This window comes from Podarcis erhardii, assembly GCF_964252035.2.
Source record: "Podarcis erhardii genome assembly, chromosome: 4".
In the NCBI taxonomy this organism is placed as follows: Eukaryota; Metazoa; Chordata; class Lepidosauria; order Squamata; family Lacertidae; genus Podarcis; species Podarcis erhardii.
Genome location: NC_138508.1, coordinates 98,694,542 through 98,715,444, shown reverse-complemented (window position 1 = coordinate 98,715,444; position 20,903 = coordinate 98,694,542). Strand labels below are relative to the sequence as shown.

General features: G+C 42.4%; 1 long non-coding RNA gene across 1 annotated transcript; it reads left to right on the top strand.

The window, feature by feature from the left end:
- The first annotated feature begins 839 nt into the window (after nt 1-839).
- On the top strand, nt 840-20,376 carry LOC309339913. The gene is made up of 2 exons (XR_014155649.1): nt 840-1,162; nt 19,767-20,376. It is a non-coding gene; the product is annotated as an uncharacterized lncRNA (long non-coding RNA).
- The last annotated feature ends 527 nt before the right edge of the window (nt 20,377-20,903 follow it).

Genomic DNA, 20,903 nt, shown 5'->3' with positions numbered 1-20,903 from the left:
ATGACTCTACGAGTTCAAATACCAGCTTGCCATCTATAGATGTTCTTGTTGCTCCTGTTTCTTAGACATGTTCTAGTATTTGAGTACTGAGGACAAAAAAAAGGAAAAAAAAAAGGTTTGGGCGTGCCTACCTGTGCAACCGAGTGTTTTTCTCCCCCTTTGAGAATAAATAGGTGGAAATTTCCCTCTAATTTGATCTTTTCATCCCTCCAGTGTGTGGGTGGTTTGAAGCTATGCCAAGTTGTACTAAAAGTGCTATACATGAAAAAGAGTTTCAACGTGGCAAGACATGTTCTGATGTTGCTGAATTGGCCTGGGAAAGCTGGTTGTGGCTGTTAGGAGTAGTGTAACTGGTAGAACTATCTTGGAAAACCTAAGGTTACATTGATTCTGTATGCATGCCATTGGCTTGAATTCTTTCCCAGTTCTCAGCAATTCCCCCCCCCCCTTTAAGATCATTATGCAAAGATGTTTACACCTAACTTGGCAATCTTCTAGCCTGGCCATTTTTATTCTTTTAACACAAGAAGGTTGTTTTCCACAGCAGGTTTTGAAACAGCAGAAAACCGATTCTTAAACTTTGTCAGAGAATGTGACATTAAGGGAGTTGTGAATTCAGACGCTCAAGTTTATCTCCTTACATTCTCTCAAATACAAGTTCTCTCGATTCCCAGGAGAATATATATTTAATCAGTTTGTATATATACAGTTTAGGTGCTTTGTGACTGATCTGAAACCTAAAGTGGGTTGCACCAGCAACACTAACGCAACGGAGAGAGAGAAAAAGAGAACGAAAGAGAGGAGAAAGTGATTTCCAGGAGAGAGGGGAAAAACCTGGATCCCATGCAAAGGCAGTTATTGTGCTTGCCTTGATCTGCTATTAAATTATATGGTCAGGATAAATTGTGAAGTTAGGATTATGCCCTGCATGCGATCCCCACCTGACCACTATTTAAATGTTACATTGGCCTTCATCCAATGATTGCTTGCCAAAAAACATAACAGAACCCCAGCAACTGAGCACAACCTGCTTTTAAAAGGGTTAGGTGCTGTCTGTGCTAATTTGAAGAACGTTGGCTAGCTGACACGGAAGTGAATATCACGTCTTGGGGTGTTTCCAATCATCCTCAAAGCGAAAAGGATCTCTGCTTCCAGCCCAAATGTAAGTATGTTGGGAAACTATGAACAAGCTACTCAACCCTGTTTCCTGAACGTGGTTTTCAACCATGTTATTTTTGAAAAGTCTTCTTGCAATGCGCCTTCCATATGCCTTGCTCTTTGGAGAAAATGAAAGGAATGGACTATTTCAGAGTAAGAACTGCAGAATTAGTTTAGACACAGTTTTTAAAACGATCATATTTTTGTTTGACTTGAGATTTATTTTGCTTTTTACTGCTGTGTCTTGTACTATGACTCTGATAGTGCAATCCTATGTGTACTTCCTCAGAAGTTAGTCCCAGTCTATCTAGTGGGTCTGCTTCCTGTGTTTAGGACTGCAGACTAATTTTAGGAATAAGAGAGCAATTATCCTGATCCTAATTTCTTTATGAGAAATCACAGAATGGCATGCAACTGTTTTCAGGACTGTACACTTTCTAATTTATAACCATCCTGGAATGGAAAGATTTCTTCCACCTCTGTCCTAGGATGGTAGACTCCTGAGAATCTCAGCTCTGATTCTCAGCTAAGCTTTTCAGCTCTAATTATTCTCGAAGCACGGCTTTCTAACACTCTGATGTGTTTCAGTATGGAAAACGATGACAAAACATGTTCTCCCTAGCAGAGAGCACGTGTTGCGGTGGGGGATACAAGCCACCCCATTGTTGCTGGGCGGATTTGCGGAGTGACCCAGGCAGTGAATTGGTTAATTGGGTCGCTGGGGAGAATTGCTTGTTGCCAATTTTGAAGGAGGGGTCAGAGGTTTTAAATACTGGACGCCCAACTTTGGGCGTCCTCTTGGCTGCTTGCACCGGATCACCAGCCCACTCTCCCTGTATTGAGGGGGTTGTTTGCTTTACCTTGCTATGCCTGCAATGGGGTCATCTGCTTTGAGGCAGGGGCCGGGTAGGAATTTTGTCCGTTTGGCTGATTGGCTGGTGCCATTTGGTTTTTGCCTACTGCGTAGCAAATCATCACAACTTGTAAGGTTGGAGGTTAGGCATTGGTTCAAATTGGTTGGTGGAGGGGTAAGTGCCTACCCCTTCAATGGTGGTGCGGAAAGGGAATTCTGTTAAAGGAATCCAGGGGCTTGCCATTCTTTTCGTCCTTGTCCCTGGCATCAGACTTCTTCCGTGCAAGCCACCAGGAGCATGAGGGTGAGAAGTGAGGGACTGAGGCCCAGCTTCATTTTCTTCCAAAACTGTTTCCCTCACTGGCTTCCACTGGAATCCGGAAGTCAGTTCTGTCCCTGGGCAAGGACAGATATGCCTAAGCAACCACTCACTTGTGTGTATTTAAATAAAGTTGTGGCCAAAATCGTGCCAAAAACCCAAACCAAAATTGATGTGTGATGTGTGAATTATTGGGGGGTGGCTTGAGGACCTCGACACACAACAGTGTGGTTGTTCCTGCTATTGAAATGAAGCTGGTTGTACAAAGGTAAGACTCAGATCCATTTACCCACCTATTTTCCCCCATTCCCATACCATACCCCCCAACATCCTACTGATCAAAATCAGAATACTCGTATTTGGGTCTTGCCCTCTCGCTGGATTTTTGGTCCTGTGCTCTGGCGTGAGCTTTCTGACTTGCACCAGAGTGCGAGACCAAAAAAAGGAACATCTGATCAGAAACCAGGATGGCTTCTGTAATTCCGGGATGTCCCACTCGAATCGGGACAGTTGAGTGGCATGCCATACTTACCAATGTTATGTGTTCCACACACACCCCTCCATGAAAACTAGCCACAAGCATTGGACCTGAGAAAAGTTCCTCTCCTCTTGAGTCTGTCTGACTGATGAAGGAAAGGGATATCTAAACTCTAAAAACTGAAATCAAACGTCCGAAAAAGACAACACTCCATTCACAAAGTGGGCGCTGACTAATACCCATCTCTTCTTGCAGATGTGGGCACAAGGGCCAGCTCCCACATGTGGTCTTGCACATGACCACACCATCACTTTTCTGGGCGAGCGAAAAACATTGCCACTTTAGAACCACTTCTCAGTGGTCCCAACTCTGCAGAATAAGCAAGAGAGGTACAGTACAGAATGCAGCAGGGCTGACCTATCACATTTTGAAGTGAAATAATACACACCACCCCATGAGTAAGTTAAGTAATACATGCAGCCAGCTAAAGGGGGTGAAGCACAAGGCCATTAAGTCTGAGGAGGCCCCCCAAAGCCCATTACATCTGGTGCTTTAAAAGGTAGCCAGAGTAAACTGGTTCAGGATTTCTGTAGATAAAGCTCTTGGTTTTGTTTTGTTTTGTTTTAAAAAATACATTGGCAGAAAATGGAAATCCTCTCACTTTACTCAAGATCATCTTCCATTACAGATCCCAGGAAATCCAATGGAGGGGTGGCTGTGTGGTGATGGGGGAGCAATGTTAGCAGGCTAAAGAGAATGAACCCTGGAACTTGTTTGTATATGATAACGACATATTAGGATCCAGCTTTTGCTTGATTATCAAAAGGGGTGGAACTCCTATCAGCAATCGGCTATCAGATATCATTCTCTTTTATCGCTTTACTTATCATCCCAGGCAATTATTCAACAATGGTAGACAAAGTCGGTCCTGATAAGCTAGGCAACATGTTTGCCATCCTCTAAACCAGCTCTGTGAACTGACTTTCTCTTACCATAATGTGCTTTTGGAATCACGAATGAGTCACAGTGGTCACAGTCCAGTGTACTATGCAAGCTATTATTGCATTCTTTGCTTCATTTTCATCGCTGAGTCTTCCACCTATGCAAATATTGTTTTTCCGGTAAATCAAATGATGAATGCCAATTCATATGCAGCTATGAGTTTCTGTGTTCTTCAAACTAGGGTTGTAGCCACAGGGGCAGTGGGACACAGGTGTCCTCTGGGCTCTCTAGGGCAATTTCTTGAATATGCATGCCAGGGAGTATTTTGCTTCATGGTATACTGCCTCCCAATGTTTTCACCAATGTGGGTGGGTGGGGGATTGTCAAGAGCTTGCTATTTATTTTTCATTTTATTGGAACAAAATAGAAATCCAGAGTGGCTAATGAGTAGAATACTGGATTTGGAGCAGGCAGGCCCCATTTTCATTACTCATGAATCTTGCTGGGTGTCCTTAGGCCAGTCACTGCTAGGGCTTATCCACACTTAACTTTTGCCCTGCTCTTTCCAGCCACAGGTCCATGCTCCGTGTCTGAGCACTCCTTTTTTTGCCCCAGAGCTTTCCCTGTGAAAACCCGCTCAGTCGCCAGAGCACGAGACTCTTAATTTCAGGGCCATGGGTTTGAGCCTCCCATTGGGCAAAAGATTTCTGCATTGCAGGACGTAGGGCTACATGATCGTCGTGGTCCCTTCCAACTCTATGATTCTGTTATCTATTGTCTTTAAAGCTGAATCGGAGCAGGGGAAGAGTGCTTGGACAGGGAGCTTTGAAGCACGAAGGAAAGGTCAGTGTGGATACTCAGCCTAAGGGACTTCACAGGGTTGTCATGAGGGTATTATGGATGAGGCCACATGTACCCGGCTCTGCGATCGCTGTGGGAAAAGTGGAATACAGATGCAATATTCATTTAATTAAAATACAGTGGTACCTCGCAAGACGAATGCCTCGAAAGACGAAAAACTCGCAAAACGAAAGAGTTTTTCGTTTTTTGAGTTGTTTCGCAAGACGGATTTCCCTATGGGCTTGCTTCGCAAGACGAAAACGTCTTGCAAGTTTGTTTCCTTTGTCTTGCAAGTTTGTTTCCTTTTTCTTAAAACCGTGCATTCACTTCGAGGAGCAACTCATAGCACGCGGTGTGCTAGCCTTTTTTGAGGTTTTTGAAGACTTTGGTGATTTTTGAAGCTTTTCCAAAGTCCGTGCTTCGCAAGACGAAAAAATCGCAAGATGAAAAAACTCGCGGAATGAATTAATTTCGTCTTGCAAGGCACCACTGTATCGGTGTGTCACCTTTTCACCTCCAAGGCACCTGATGAAAGAGAAAATAGAGTCATGGTAAACATACGTTTAAAAAACGCAGGGATGTCAGATGAAGGAAAAGGAAGGTTAGTTACCGTATTTTTCCATGTATAACACGACTCCATGTATAAGATGACTCCTATTTCGGGGAGCCCTCAGCAGTTGTTGAGCTTCTTTTGTACGTTTGCTGAGATGTTGAGCAGCTTTTCGGCGATCCCCTCCTCTGGCTGACGGAACTGGTGCCGTAATACGCCGCATACTGGCACTCACCAAATACTCTTCCTAAGCCGGGAAGAGTGAGTAAGCAGCCTCCTCATCGGCATTTCCCTGCTACGGCTGCAGCACCAGTCCTCACTTACTTAGCATATTAACCCGTGTATAAGATGACCCTCAATTTATCACCAAAAAAATTCAGAAACAAAGGTCGTCTTATACATGGAAAATAAGGTATATTAAATATATCCTCTTTCCCAGTCTTTTGATGTCACTGCTGCAGATCCAGATCTATTCTTTAAAGGTTCTGCAGCTGGATGCCCATGAAGGTGTGCTACCAACATGACCAGGGCAAGGTGGTAGCACTTGGATGTTTTCATCCTGAAGGTGTGCGCATCTCCTTTCCCAGGCAGACTTGGCAGTGTCAAGCTCCCAGCTCTCCTTACTTGGTGGCCATGGTAACAGATGAAGGTGAGAGCAAGGGCTGATGTAAAATGTCCTCTTTATGAAGCTTTATGAAGCTATTAATAATAATAATTATTATTTATTATTTATACCCTGCCCATCTGGCTGGGTTTCCCCAGCCACTCTGGGCAGCTTCCAACCGAATATTAAAAACAATACAGCATCAAACATTAAAAACTTCAGTTGTCTTTTAAAAGTAAAATAGTTGTTTATGACATCTTGACATCTGCTGGGAGGGCGTTCCACAGGGCAGGCGCCACTACCAAGAAGGCCCTCTGCCTGGTTCCCTGTAACTCGTCTTCTCGCAGTGAGGGAACCGCCAGAAGGCCATCGGCGCTGGATCTCAGTGTCCGGGCTGAACGATGGGGGTGGAGACACTCCTTCAGGTATACAGGACCGAGGCCGTTTAGGGCTTCAAAGGTCAACACCAACACTTTGAATTGTGCTCGGAAACGTACTGGGAGCCAATGTAGGTCTTTCAGGACCAGTGTTATATGGTCTCGGTGGCCGCTCCCAGTCACCAGTCTAGCTTCATATCTACTAATAAGTCATTCTCCAAGTATGGATCCTTGTGTAGCCAAAACAGCACCACTCATTTACAGGAGGGAGGCGCTGAAGGACTCAATGGAACCCCAAGATGTTAGTACCACCACCACCCAACCTTTCAGTAAAATAAGCAGTTCCTTGAGGACTAGGGTTGTTGACTGATTTTTAGAGTGGGGAGATGGAAACCCAGGAATTGTGAAGCAGGAATGCTAAGGTGTATCCTGGAAAACAGCATGGCTGGCTGGAACCCTGAATAGGAGCACTCAACACAGCAGCATTTTACTAGCATGTCTTAGACCTGTGCATAATTCTAATAAATGGTAAAAAGAAATGTGGCTAAGACTAAATCAAGAAACGTTAGCATATTAGACTACCTGTTTTTAATGCTTTCTTACCTATATTGATTTATGACTTGCCTTTCTAGACCCCTGCCCCTTACCACCACAACATTTGGAGACAAAAATTCTTTGACTTTATTTTTACTACTACCTGCCTTCTATCCTGAAAGCAAAGGACTTGGAGCTATGGCTGAGAGTGGCCCTTTACCCACCCAAGTGGGCTTTGCTCTCGTTTTGCAAAGTGAGTGGTGATGAGTCATTATGACCACAATTAAATAAGAATTTCCTGCGTCACAGCCAGTGCAAGCTTCCTTTGTTCTCTCCAGTGTGCACTTTGCTCTTTATAAGAATTCAAATATAACCCGGTAATGAGGTTGTTCTTTTTCAGTAAGCTAAGCTTCTCACAGTCCTTTCTAGCTTACCGAACCAAATGATGATTGCATCACTGAGTTTAAATGTTCTGCTAAGGGCCAGTTCATACATGCTTTGGAGCTACCGAGTCCCGGTAGTCCCTACATGGAATTATAATGGTTCCTATCATCTTAGACAGGGGTTGCCAACCATTTTGGACTAGTGGGAACATTTCAGATTTTGAGCCTGTGCCAGTTACAAAATGGCTGCCAGTAGGTATGTGTCACAACGCAACATGGCTGCTGTATGGGGTGGGAGAATGGCATAACTCAAAATTAGACCATTTGCTGTCATTGTTGCTTCCTTGCATCCACTGGGCAACCTCGTGCTTACCATGACAGGTCAGCTATGCCCTGCTGTTATTCCCCATGCCAACCCTGAAGAATTTAAAGGAGGTCAGTGTTGCCCCCACCGGTTCCTAAAATTGACTGACAATAACTCCTTCCAGACTGTAGATCCTTGTCCATGATGGAGTCTTCTACTGTCAGTGGACATTGATGAATATACGCAGGAAAAGTAGAAATGTTGTCCTTCCTTTCATCATTAGTTGTCATGCTGGTTTATATGCTTTTTAATCACTGACTCTTTGGGACTGTTGTTTACATGGGTTTTTGTATTTCATACCCTCTCTCTGTGTGTATGTATTTTTTATATGTTTTTTGAGACTGAACTAGGAAGACAAAATCAATCAAGGACCAGCAAAGAAGCAAAGATTGTCCTTTGTTGCAGACATAAAGCAAAATTTATCTTGCACCCTCAATGCAGGGTTTTTGGGGGTTGCAGTTTCTTTTATAATAAGCTTTACTTTTACCTTTCCTGCCTATAGAGGTACAGTCCCATTCAGTATTGTGTTTGGAAATTGGGACTACTCCAGAATTCTAGGTATCTGGAAAAGTACAAAACAACAGTGTTTACTTGCGAAAAGATACCAATCAGTGACATAAGCCTGAGAACTGGAAATATTTCTCATAAGAGAGACCAGTGCAAGTCAGTTCTTGCAGGACTTCCCCATCTAAACTCCTGCAATTGAGCTGCTTTCAGAGAGAAAAATTGTGTCATCTGGACAAATCTCAGTGGTTGCTATTTAATCCATCACCATTACTAATTGACCTCATGCTAATACATGAGGAATCCTTTTGTGCTCATTGCATACAGGTACAGTACTATGAGGAAACATCACATAGAAAGAAGATTCTGTTTAGGGCATACAGTTACCTTACTTCCTACAGAACATGACAAACAAGGCAGGTGCTGAGGCAGGTGATAAGTAAGAGGGAATGGTTTATATATGCGTGCCAAGAATACTCTGTGTAGTCAATAATTTCAGCTATACCTCCAGGACGTTAAAGAAGGAAACACTGTGTGAAAGGTGCATAAATTAGTAATCAGTGCTAGGGTGGAGCAAGCAAGGGCCCAGGCTACAGGAACATTAACATATAAGGAAAGAATGAAGGCCCTGGGAGCCAAAAGAAGTTACCAAATCAGGACAGGTGATTGAGGCAAGGCAAGGAATTTTTTTTTATGCAGGAATGGTATTGCCTAAAGGTGCAAAGTGGACCATCTCAGGCAGCAGATTTTGGGTATCCTTAAAAATAGCACATTCCCAGTTATTTATTGTTGTTGTTGTTGTTTAGTCGTTTAGTCATGTCCGACTCTTAGTGACCCCATGGACCAGAGCACGCCAGGCACTCCTGTCTTCCACGGCTTCCCGCAGTTTGGTCAGACTCATGCTGGTAGCTTCGAGAACACTGTCCAGCCATCTCGTCCTCTGTTGTCCCCTTCTCCTTGTGCCCTCAGTCTTTCCAACATCAGGGTCTTTTCCAGGGAGTTTTCTCTTCTCATGAGGTGGCCAAAGTATTGGAGCCTCAGCTTCACGATCTGTCCTTCCAGTGAGCACTCAGGGCTGATTTCCTTCAGAATGGATAGGTTTGATCTTCTTGCAGTCCATGGGACTCTCAAGAGTCTCCTCCAGCACCATAATTCAAAAGCATCAATTCTTCAGCGATCAACCTTCTTTATGGTCCAACTCTCACTTCCATTCATCACTACTGGGAAAACCATGGCTTTAACTATACGGACCTTTGTTGGCAAGGTGATGTCTCTGCTTTTTAAGATGCTGTCTAGGTTTGTCATTGCAGTTATTTATTATTCAGTATTAACTGGGGCCAGTAAAATGTTGCATTTGTGTAGTGTTCCAGCCTGTCAACAATGGCTGCTTCTAAGATATTCCATCCCGTTCCCCAATTCCTGCTGTTTTTCTGGTTCTGCCCCCCCCCCCCCCAATACCCGGTCAGTGTATATTCAGTCCTTATGTTCAGTCCTCATGGGACTGTTTTGGGTTTGGTGTTCTTGGGTTTTTTAAATCAACTTAGTCTCTTCCTCCCCTCCCTTGCTGCAAATATTTTTTGTTCTTCTGTAAACCTCGGGGTTCTCTTGAGCATGCTGATATCCTCCTCTTCTTCCTCTAGGCTCCACTGGGGCTCCAGTCATGTCAACACTCACATGCTGAGTTTGCTATTAGAGGGTGTGATCATATTTATTCCTTAATTGTAAATTAGGGACACCAGCATGCCCTTAACTAGCTCTACGTTTGTGGCAGATTAAAGCCCTCGATATTCAAGGACAGAACCACCAGCAGGTATTTATTATGGAAAATATTATTACTATTATTAAGATGGCCGTAATGCAAATCCTGAGACTTGTGGGGAAATGTTAAACACTAAGAGTTGATTTATATCTCTTATAGCAATGTTTATTCACACCAGTCTAAATTATCCTTTGCATTTTGAAGCAAGGACTTTATGCACACCTAGGACTTAGATGTGCATAACTGTTTTGCTTGTCACTTTCTGTGCAAAACTAAGCTATAACAGCTTCTTTGGAATGATCGTGTGTGGTTTGCAACACAGGGAACCTGGGACGACGCATGGGAAATCTTCACTAAAACATTCCACTAATAATTTGCAGTTATTCTGTCAATTGCTTTGGGAGCATGATAAAGCAAGTTCACATGCTGAAATGTAAACATGGCATTTCCCAGGTTTAGAAACAGCTCATAATCATTTTCTTGGACAATGAAATGTAGAAGTTGGTGTCCAGACTTTCCTCCTGAAATTAGACTTCCTGACCACTTCTCAGCATTTGAACCCAAGTAGGCCATCAGCAGAAGACAATATTATTTAAAGATTTTTGTGAAATACTGAATTGATTTCCCAACCAAATTTTATCTTATTTCTCGTTTTTATTTTTATCCTTAAGTACATGTGCTGCATCGTGAATAACTTTGAGAACATAAGTAACTTAGTCAACACTGAGGACCACAACTTTGGAAATCCAGTTCACTGTCCTGTTTAATAGTAATCTGCTTGGTTTCTTTAAAAGGAATTTTCTGTGCTTGTTCTCGTTTACCTACACCACTGCCTTTTAGTTCATTGGACAGTGGAAATTCATATGTGTTTGCTTACATGCATTTTCAGTACATTAATGCATGACTTACCATCACAAAGTCATCTGCAAAATCATCTGTGAGGTGGTAGACAGTAGGATCAAAGACAGTATGGGCAAGTGAGGTTCATGAATTTTTCCATCAGGGAAGAGGGAATATCACAAACAAACAAACAAACAAACAAACAAACAAACAAACAAACAAACGTGACTAGAAACAGAGAACAGGACCAAAACGTCTGGTAGATCTGGTGACTGAACTAAGACCCCCTCACTGCAAGAATCTATGCTTGTCAATGGAATGGCCACCCTAATTCTTCCCACATACAGTCCCTAAATCTATCAGAGTGGTTCCCCCAACCCTATGGAGCAATCTGGAAGAAGAGACAGGGGAAAATTCCCCTGTGCGCTGATGGAACGTGTCATTTGGAAGCTACCCCTGCTCTGTGAAACCTGTATTCCAGATCTACACCTCGGTTTGTGCTACACCTGCTGCCCATCTGTGTGTTGACCTTGTATTCAGACAATGTATTTCCAACCACTACTGAAGCGTCCCATTTTCCCCCTGGCTCCCTACACTGCCATCTCAGCTCTTAATTAATTTCAGTGCTGCTGCAACAAAGCTTCACCACTGCCCCTTCCCCTTCCCCAATCCAAAATATCAGGTTAACAAACCCGAATTACACTTCGAGGTTGTCACATGCTACCTCCCCACTCCCTTCATCAAGATAGGGATAACAACACTGGGCTACTTTGCAGGGTCGGTGTAACCCACACTCTCCCAGCCACAGTCTTGCCTGCTACCATATGGATACAATAATAATTGCTCTGTTAATGCCAGTGCAATCTTTAAAACTTGGAATAAATTTGCATTTTGGGGTAAAACAAGTCCTGGCTTAGAAAGATTGTGTGCTCCTGTAACTTTGCTGCTACTTTTTTTGTTTTTGAATTGATACAATACTCCCCCATCACATTAAAATCCTGGATTTTAGGTCATGCAGTCAATTCCACGCCAGGGAACGACCAGCAGAAAAGGCTGATAATCTAGAAGGGTCGAGATCATGTGTGTTTCACTCTTGCTTTTGCTGTGTCTCATTGGCTAGATCTTCTTTCCTAAATGTCACTGGTTTGACTTCATTGATTGGCTAAAGGTGGAAGAAGGTGAGTTGCTTTCAAAACAAATGTGAATTACCGTATTTTTCGCTCTATAAGACGCACTTCCCCCCTCCTAAAAAGTAAGGGGAGATGTGTGTACGTCTTATGGAGCGAGTGCAGGCTGCACAGCTATCCCAGAAGCCAGAACAGCAAGAGGGATCACTGTGCAGCAATCCTTCTTGCTGTTCTGGCTTCTGGGAATCAGAATATTTTTTTCCTTGTTTTCCTCCTCCAAAAACTAGGTGCGGCTTATGTTCTGGTGCGTCTTATAGAGCGAAAAATACAGTAAGTGCTTACAGATTTGGCCCCATATCCAAGCTTCTACAAATGCTAGAAACTTGTTCTTTCTTTTTTCCTTCCTTCCTTCCTTCCTTCCTTCCTTCCTTCCTTCCTTCCTTCCTTTCTTTCTTTCAAGAGAAATCAGGGTATCTGGGAGTTATCTTTCATCCAGGTGGCTCAACTGCCCGTGATGAAGCTGAGGACTGTAAGGGCAGGGAAGGAGGAGGAAGAAAATGGCGTAGCAAAACTAAATTTCAACAACGTGAATGTGTCTGCAATAAGTGCCAAAAAACTACCAAAAACAGAAGGCACTTTTGACTCACGAAAACAAACTTAAAACAAGGCAAGTAGTTTCAGCTCACTCTAATTTATATCCCCTTCATTCCATAACAAAATCCTCCCTTATGGTTTTAGGATTATCTTCACAAAGAAAATGCACAAGGTTTGGTCTACAATCGAGCTTGTTTATGAGTCATCCTCTTGACATGTGGTGGAATTTTCATGCTAATAAGCATATTTTAAGATTGGATCCTTAGGATCAGATCCTTATGAATGTCTTCATTCAGCACAGCACGTATTAGCACAAACAAATGCAAGCCGCAAATCTTTGGGAATATCTTCAGCAGAATTTTTTGGGGGGAAACTATCTGTTGATACTTTATTTTATCACCCAGTGAGCCGTGTGCATTTGGCAGCAAAGGCTGCTTTTGCTTTAGGGAAAAAAATTACATTAATATTGACTTGATTGCCTGATAAAAGCAATGCTACAAAAGAATATTGCAAAACCTCAGAGGTTTGGCATGTTTTTCTATGTGGGTGGAAGAGTGTGCTGTAGCCAAGTAAGAATGAATCATGAGCCTCTAACATAAAGGAAAAAAAATACTAGAAGATATAGTTTTTTAAAGGATGACAGCTAAAACAACAAAGTTTGTAGGTCTATGCATGTACATGCAACATAAAGAGGTTGATATAATAATGGTGCAAGATGAGACATCTTTGGCAACAATGTGCTTTTTCTTTCCTGGTGCTGCAGCTTTTTAAAAAACTCAGTACGTGATATGAGAGTGGTTTGCTTTTCAGATACCAGACTATCTTCTGTGAGCTAAAGTGCACTCAAATGGACACTAGTGAATGGTCCAGGAGAACCTGTTGCGATGTTGAAGCTACAAGAGTACAGGCCTGACCAGTGCGTGAATAAGAAACCGTATGTAAGCTGCTCTGAACTTTCAGAGGGAAAGAGAGCTGTAGAGGAGAAGGCTTAAGGGAGAGGCTGTTCGTGGCTTTACTGGGTGGGGAAAGCAGATGTATACATCTGCACAGTTGTTCCGTGACATGTTTTGAGGCTGCGCTGATGATCTTTCATCCTTTGGAATTGCTAGTAAGGCATAGGGGCAGCTGGTCCCAGTAGCAAGAGACGGCTTCGGGGTCCTATATCAAATGTCACAAACCCATGTTTGTTACCCTTCCAGTTGGCTGCCTCCCGTCAATGGGGAGCTCCTACTCTGAGAGGCATAGCCTTCACAAAGAGAGGCAACTCCCCACTGCAGTGCTTGGCTCTCAAAGTCTCGGAGGCTCCACACGGACTAAAGATGGCATGGCACTTGGCAGGGAACCCAACTTCCTGTTGCATGTTTGGCTTACATGTAAGAGTGAAGATTGTCTGAATAAGGGGGGGGGGGGACTTATCTTACAAAGGTGTTTGCTTTGTTTCCAGAGTTAACTCTACTATCCAATGCCACTTTATGCTTTGTTTCCAGAGTTAACTCTACTATCCAATGCCACTTTAGTGGATCCCTCCCTCCTTTGGCCCAGAGCTAAGCTTTTGGGCCAGCACAAACCACGCCAACAGTCCAACCAACCCAAGCTGTGCTAAACCTTTTGGCACACAGACCTTTTCACATCCGGAGTGTTTGTGTGCAGGAAAGCAAAAGCCCCTCAAGATTTTGCAGAGGCAAACATCACTGTCTGGTCAGGGGTGGTGGTGTCTTAGCTGAATTTAAGATAAGGTGGCCAATGGTGGTAGCGATGGTTGTTGTTGTTGTTTTGAAAGAGTGCAATCTTCCACTACCAACTGGCCCAGTGCATTTCAATTCTCTCTCTGATGCGTTGGCAATCCTGGCAATTGCATACCCTGGACTCACGAAGTAGTATTCAGTTCAAGAGATACATCTAAGGAGTATTTGAAAAACTCACAGGGCGTTCTAGCAGGGTGGGTGAATCTGTCCATATTGGTTTCTTGGTTTCTCCAACTTTAATTTCAGTTTGCCTCACCTCTGCATAAGTTTGTGAATTTCTTTTTAAAAAGTTCTAATGAAAATCCACCAGTGTTTTCCTGTCAGTGTTTCTCCATATTTTTGTATGAATTTTGCCTATCAGATATATTTTTGCAACCAACTATCTTCAACACAATTCCTTTTTTTAAATGTTAATTTTACTAATATATGCATTCTTATGTACACCTTCCTCTAATAAACTTTGTGTACTTGTGTTATGGTTTGAAAATTGCATCACAGAACTCAGAGAAGTACACATTTTGCAGAACAGCTGTACAGTATTTCATTTTGGGAAGTGTGAATTAGGCAGGTTGCAAATCTAATTTCTCTCCCATCTATAGATTTTGAAGCATGCTGCTTAGACACTTTGAAGACAGTCTTGCTTGCCTGTCCTGAGTCACAGCCAGGCTTCATGTTTTCAAAAATTGGGAGCAACCATTTTTCAAAACCAGCTATGGATTTTGAAGTTTGTTTTTTCTCGGTGGAACTTTTCTTGCACATTAAAGAACCTGGAAAGTTAGAAACCACTTTGTAAACTTGAACATTTAGCTCTTGAACTAAATATGGAAAAATTAAGTGAGCAACAAGGAAAGGGATTTTCTTTTAAGAGTTAAAAGGGAGCATCAGTATCAGAATAAATGAGCCGGAGCTGCCATTTAGTAAGTCTAGGGTAACGATCAGAACATTTCTCACCGCCAGAGAAGTGAAATTCTAGAACATTCCCCTAGAGCCACTGGAGTAAAGGAACTCACTCACTTTGAAACAGAGTGAGTTAACACTTATGAAGTATACTGCATGGAGACTTTTCATCTTATGCCTGACTGACTAATAGATTGGCGAAGGGAAGGCGGGGGGAATCCTCCTCCTTTGAGGTAACTCAAGTGGGATATTGGATAGTAGTAATTAAAAATGCTAATACTATATTTTCCCTGAAATGAAGAGGAGGGGAGCACCTCTTGCTTTCATGTTCAGAATCAAAGTGATTCCCCATGGTTTTTTGTTTGTGTATGTGGATGGCAAGAAATTTCTCCTCAGAACAGATTGGCTAGTGAGTGTCATGCCCATCCCCTCCCTTTCTTATGGAGTACAATCTGGCTGGGTTGCTTGAGCTTCCACAGCATGTTTTGTGTTAAGCAATGACTAGTCTTACAAACACCTCTAGCATAGTACTCTTCAATCCCACCTGCTCTTGATTTGTGGCCTGTTGTATAACCTGGCCCCAGCCTGCAATATGACCTAATCTTCTAGGGATGCAATATGACCTAATCTTCTAGGGATTCTTGGGGAATCTTCAGGTCAGGAATTCCAGTTCTTCAGTCCTGTAATTATATGGACTATCAATGCACCCAGAGGTTTCCTATCGAGTGCATTCTCAGTGTTGAGCCACGGACAATCTCATCTATCTGGAAAGTGTATTGTTATGAGCTTGTGGGTACCAGACTCCCCTGTGTTGTGAGTTTGTGGGGGCCAGACCTTTTAACCCCTGGATTCAGCAAGTGTTAAAATATAAGCCAGGTTAGCTTCCTCGTAAGGAAATCGCCTGGGTAAGGAGCCATTAAGAGAATAAAAGAGAGGGAGATGAGCCATTAACAAAGCAAAGGCTCTAGGCTGGACCTCAGATAAAAGACAAAGACAGAGTACTATTGGTCCCTAGGGCATTAAAAGTCAAGGTAAAATTTCAGTGCAAAATTGTAGCATATCAAAGGACATCATGCCATCCTTACTTTGAACATGCTCAGTGGACCTCAGAATAATGTCAGAGAAGAAAAATGCAAAATCAAGAGGGGAGGAAGAAGATTGAATGGACTTGCTTTGAGCCCTTAACAGCTAATAATAATAATAATAATAATAATAATAATAATAATAATAATAATAAAAATAAATAAATAAATAAATAAATAATTTTATTTGTACCCCGTCCTCCCTGGCCGGAGCCGGGCTCAGAGCAGCTAACATCATATAAATAATACAAAATGCATAAAAACAAGCAATCAATCGATTAAAATGCATCCCAAAATTAATTCAAATAAATTAAAATTAAAATTAGAACTGAACAAATGACAACCCTCAGATTAAAATTGAAAGCAGTTAATACTCTCCAGGACCAACTGTTTCCACTGATATTATAAAGACCTGTGAGTGGGCTGGCTCATTGGAACCCTGAATCAGAATATTCCTGTTAGGAGCCCGGGTGAAGATGTACTGCAACATTTTGTGACAGGGTACACTAGTAATTGACAAATATTTTGCTGCAATCTAATTCTGGTCTTTAAGTTCTCCTGCTATAGTATCTGCAGAAACTTTAAAGCAACCCTTTTTGCTCAACTCTTCAGCAGTTGATCTTGGGATAGAAATAAAGCAAACATTTAGCGCAGCAGTATTGAATTTGGGAGTAGGCATATTGCCCATAGATCATTAACCCACTTGACCACCTTGTATTCCGTCAGGAGCACCATCTTGTTCAAAGGATCATCAAGTACATATTTGGAAATCCAGCTAAGGAACAAGGAATCTAGCTATCTTCCCTCCCTTCTCTACTCCCTCCAACTTCTTGGGAGCTGCAAACTGGTTGCTAACTTCTCTGTCAACAAATAATAGCATTTGCATTCTTCATAGGTACGGTGATAGTATTGGACCTACTTGCGTTATATCTTATGAGGTAAATGTTTCCTCAGAAAAAGGCTTTTTGATTCCTTGACATGGGAGAGGACACAGGAGTGGAAGACAGTGGTGGAATGTACATGTCTGTTATGGTCATGATAAGATAAGATAACAGAAGAGTAAATCTTTCTGCATGCTTCATGTTTCTATCCAAAATGTGATGAATTGAAAACGGTGATTATTATTATTATTATTTTAAAAAAAGCATTGTGAAGACAGCTTTAATTTCTGTAGCTTTTACTGCCACTCCCAGATGAATGGCACACGGCACATCTATAGCACATGAATATACATGTTCTTCGTTTAAACAGGTGAGGTCTTTGCATGGAAGGTCACCTCAGAATGGCTGCAACATCAAGTGACGATTTGAATGTGCAAATGACACTAGACACACACCAAACAAACAGCTTTCATACTGTCTTGAAGTCAGTGGATTTAGTTTGTCTGGTCGACACATCAAGCGGAATGAGGGAGCAGAATCCTGAGAAGATAAAAACGGATAAAAGTGGACACAGGTGAGGGGGGCGGAGTAGATGGGTGCCATTTTTGAACAAAGCATCTTGTTTTAAAAATATGTTTATTAAGTTTTCAAAAGCAACAACATACCAACAAAACAAACAATAAAGAAACAAGCAGCAATGTTTGTGTGGAGCACATTATTGCTGTTGGAATAAAATAAACAGAAGGAGGGAGGCACACTTTTGCAGACATTGTAATGAAATAGATTCCGCAAAGGGAGATTTCAGAAGTAATAAGGTCGCCTCATCACAAAGAAGCATGTGTTATTGGGGGGCTAGGCAGCACACTATTTGGGGCATATAAATGGTGCCCATAAAACACCAAAATAAAACAACATCAACTCTGGGCGGCTCCTACAAAATATTAAAAATACAATAAAACATCAAACATTAAAAACTTCCCCAAAAAGGGCTGCCTTCAGATGTCTTCTAAAACTCAGATAGTTGTTTATTTCCTTGACATCTGATGGGAGGGCGTTTCACAGGGTGCCTGTTTCCCTGTAACCTCACATCTTGCAGTGAGGGAACCGCCAGAAGGCCCTCGGAGCTGGACCTCAGTGTCCGGGCTGAACGATGGGGGTGGAGATGCTCCTTCAGGTATACTGGGCCAAAGTGGTTTAGGGCTTTAAAGGTCAGCACCAACACTTTGAATTGTGCTCGGAAACGTACTGGGAGCCAATGTAGGTCTTTCAAGATCAGTGTTAAGTGGTCTTGGCGGCTGCTCCCAGTCACCAGTCTAGCTGCCGCATTCTGGATTAGTTGCAGTTTCCGGGTCACCTTCAAAGGTAGCCCCACATAGAGCACATTGCAGTGGTCCAAGTGAGAGATAACTAGTTGTTTTGTAACAACTCTTAGAATGTTCCTTAGAATTCAGACAATCGCTCAAATCATCCATCTCTAGAGGGTCCTGTGCAGACTAATATTTATTGCAAGCTTTCTGCTCTGTTTATACCCTCACTAGCTTAATCTTCATGGCTGGAGTCTTATAAGAGTCACATCCACCCCCACATCCTGCATTTCCTCATATTAAAACAGAGCATAGACAATGAACTACCTTTTGCATCGGGATAAATTTTCATAACAGAAAAATGAGGATTTCATGGATGGCATGACTCAACCGTCCACTGCAAGTGTGAGTTGGCTACGGTCTTTGTTAAGGGACGTGCGATAGCCAATTGTATGCGGGTGTGTGAATGAACTGTGTTATGGATGAAAAAGAACAGGGGGGAAAGCATCCATTTCCTTTTGTGGGCCTTCTTGCCTAATACAGGCACAGTCCTGTATTATGTTAACGCTGTTCTGGCTACAACCACGTTAGCTTCCTCAGATTTGATGTGTACAATTGTTCTCTATTTAATCCCTATGGGTAGCTACAAGTACTGCAACATTTAATTGATTTATCAATTAGATTAAAAAACTCATTTGTCTAAAATGGTGTCACCAATTAACTAGGCGGCAGATCTCTCTATTTCTCTATATACAACTGCAGATGAAAAGCTCTATTTTAAGAGAGGCATTCTTCATTTGATCTAATATACAGGGTTGATATTCCCATTAGACACACGCAGAGAGACAGCTGCTTCAGGTGGCAGAAACTGTTGAGCAGGGTGTGGTAGAGAGGTGCTGGAGGCTAGAGCATTGTGCATCACACTGCCATAGGTACAAGAGGCAGCCAATTTTGAAGTATGATTCAATTGCCGGTCTAGTTAGCTGCTCTACAAAGAATTGGGATGAGGGTGGTGGGGTGATATACAGTGGAACCTGGGGTTAAGTACTTAATTCGTTCCGGAGGTCCGTTCTTAACCTGAAACTGTTCTTAACCTGAAGCACCACTTTAGCTAATGAGGCCTCCTGCTGCCGCCGCACTGCTGGAGCACAATTTCTGTTCTCATCCTGAAGCAAAGTTCTTAACCCGAGGTACTATTTCTGGGTTAGCGGAGTCTGTAACTTGAAGTGTATGTAGGCTGAAGCGTATGTAACCCGAGGTACCACTGTATTGTCTTTTACCTCAGGCAGGGAAATAGCTTGTTCCAAGATACTAGTGCTAAGATGATGCCTCTCGTAACACATGTGTATTGTACATTGGCACAGTTAGTTCTGTGCATGTTTTTGTTGTGATTGTATTTTTTTAAAAATATCACATATATATAGAGAGAAAGATTTAATTCTATTAATGTTTAATTGTTTTTTAAATTATTGCTTTTCTCTCTCTATGCTTTCAGCTGTTTTTATTTTATCTGTAAATCATCTGGAGCCCCTGTTAGGGAATATTTTAATAATACATCCAAACTCTGCTCATTCATTCTCCTAATTCTTCTATGCGAGTTTTCTTATACCACTCAACCTTTCACCCTCCAGATGTTGCTACAACTTCCATCATCCCTGATCGCTGACTGGGAAAGGAGTCCAAAAACATCTGGAGAGCTATAGGTTCGCCATCCCTGGTCAACCTGGTCAGTCCCTTCTGAGCTGTTTTGATGCCACCAAAGGGATTAACCAGGTTAAGCTGAATGTTCTCTAGCAAACAACTTTGACATGAAAAAGGAACCGAGTGGGTGTGTTTGCCCAAACCCCTCAAGTCTCCCTTTCTCAATCCTCTCACATTACTTTTCAGCCAGGTATTATTAGTCTCATTTCCACTCTTCCTCCAGTTTACAGTGACGCCATGTAGCCAATCAGATGATGTCACCAAGAGCAAGCACTGAGGGCAAAGAGGAGCCTTGCTCTCATCCTGAATTAGCTTCAGAGACATCATCATGCAGCCAATTCTGACTGAATAAATGATGATATCACTACTATTAGGAAGAAGGAGTGAAGCTGGAGACAATTGTGCTCAACACTCAAGTCTGGTAGAACTTCATCTTAGCATTGGACATTAGCATTACATTCTACCATATCCTTCTGAAGAGGTGAGCTGTTGCCGTAACAGCCTTGCCAGCCTGTACAATAAATGCTAACTTTCACAAAATGTCTGTACCCTAATATATACTCAGATATGATTCTCCACGTTCCACACTAAGTATATGAACAGTGTCTTTGATGCAGTTCACTTTTTCTGTTAAAAAGTAAAAAACTGGCAGGGTATTGCTATGAAAAAAAATCCCTCTCTCTGAGTGTATATAATTGAAGGTGTGCTATTAAAACCAAAGACATTTCCTGAAAGTTCAAAGGAGTGAATTACAGCATCTTGATGCGCAGCTCTTTTTTTTTACTGCCTTATAAATTGGGGTGTTTCTTTCAGCCATTAACTTTTGTCATGCTAACTCCAGTCTGCAGCAATATGGCTGCGAAGGAAAGAAACGGAGAGATTTGATTCTCTGCCCTCACATAACACCAGAGAAAGTTCATTTCAAGCCCAGTTCATTCCTTCACTCACAGGGGCTGAGAAGGAACCCCCCCTCCGTCCCCGCCCTGATAGATAATGGGTTTTGCAGCTTCAATCCCTGAGTCACTTCCATTTAAAAGGGACAGATAGCGAGTGGTGCAAATTATCCC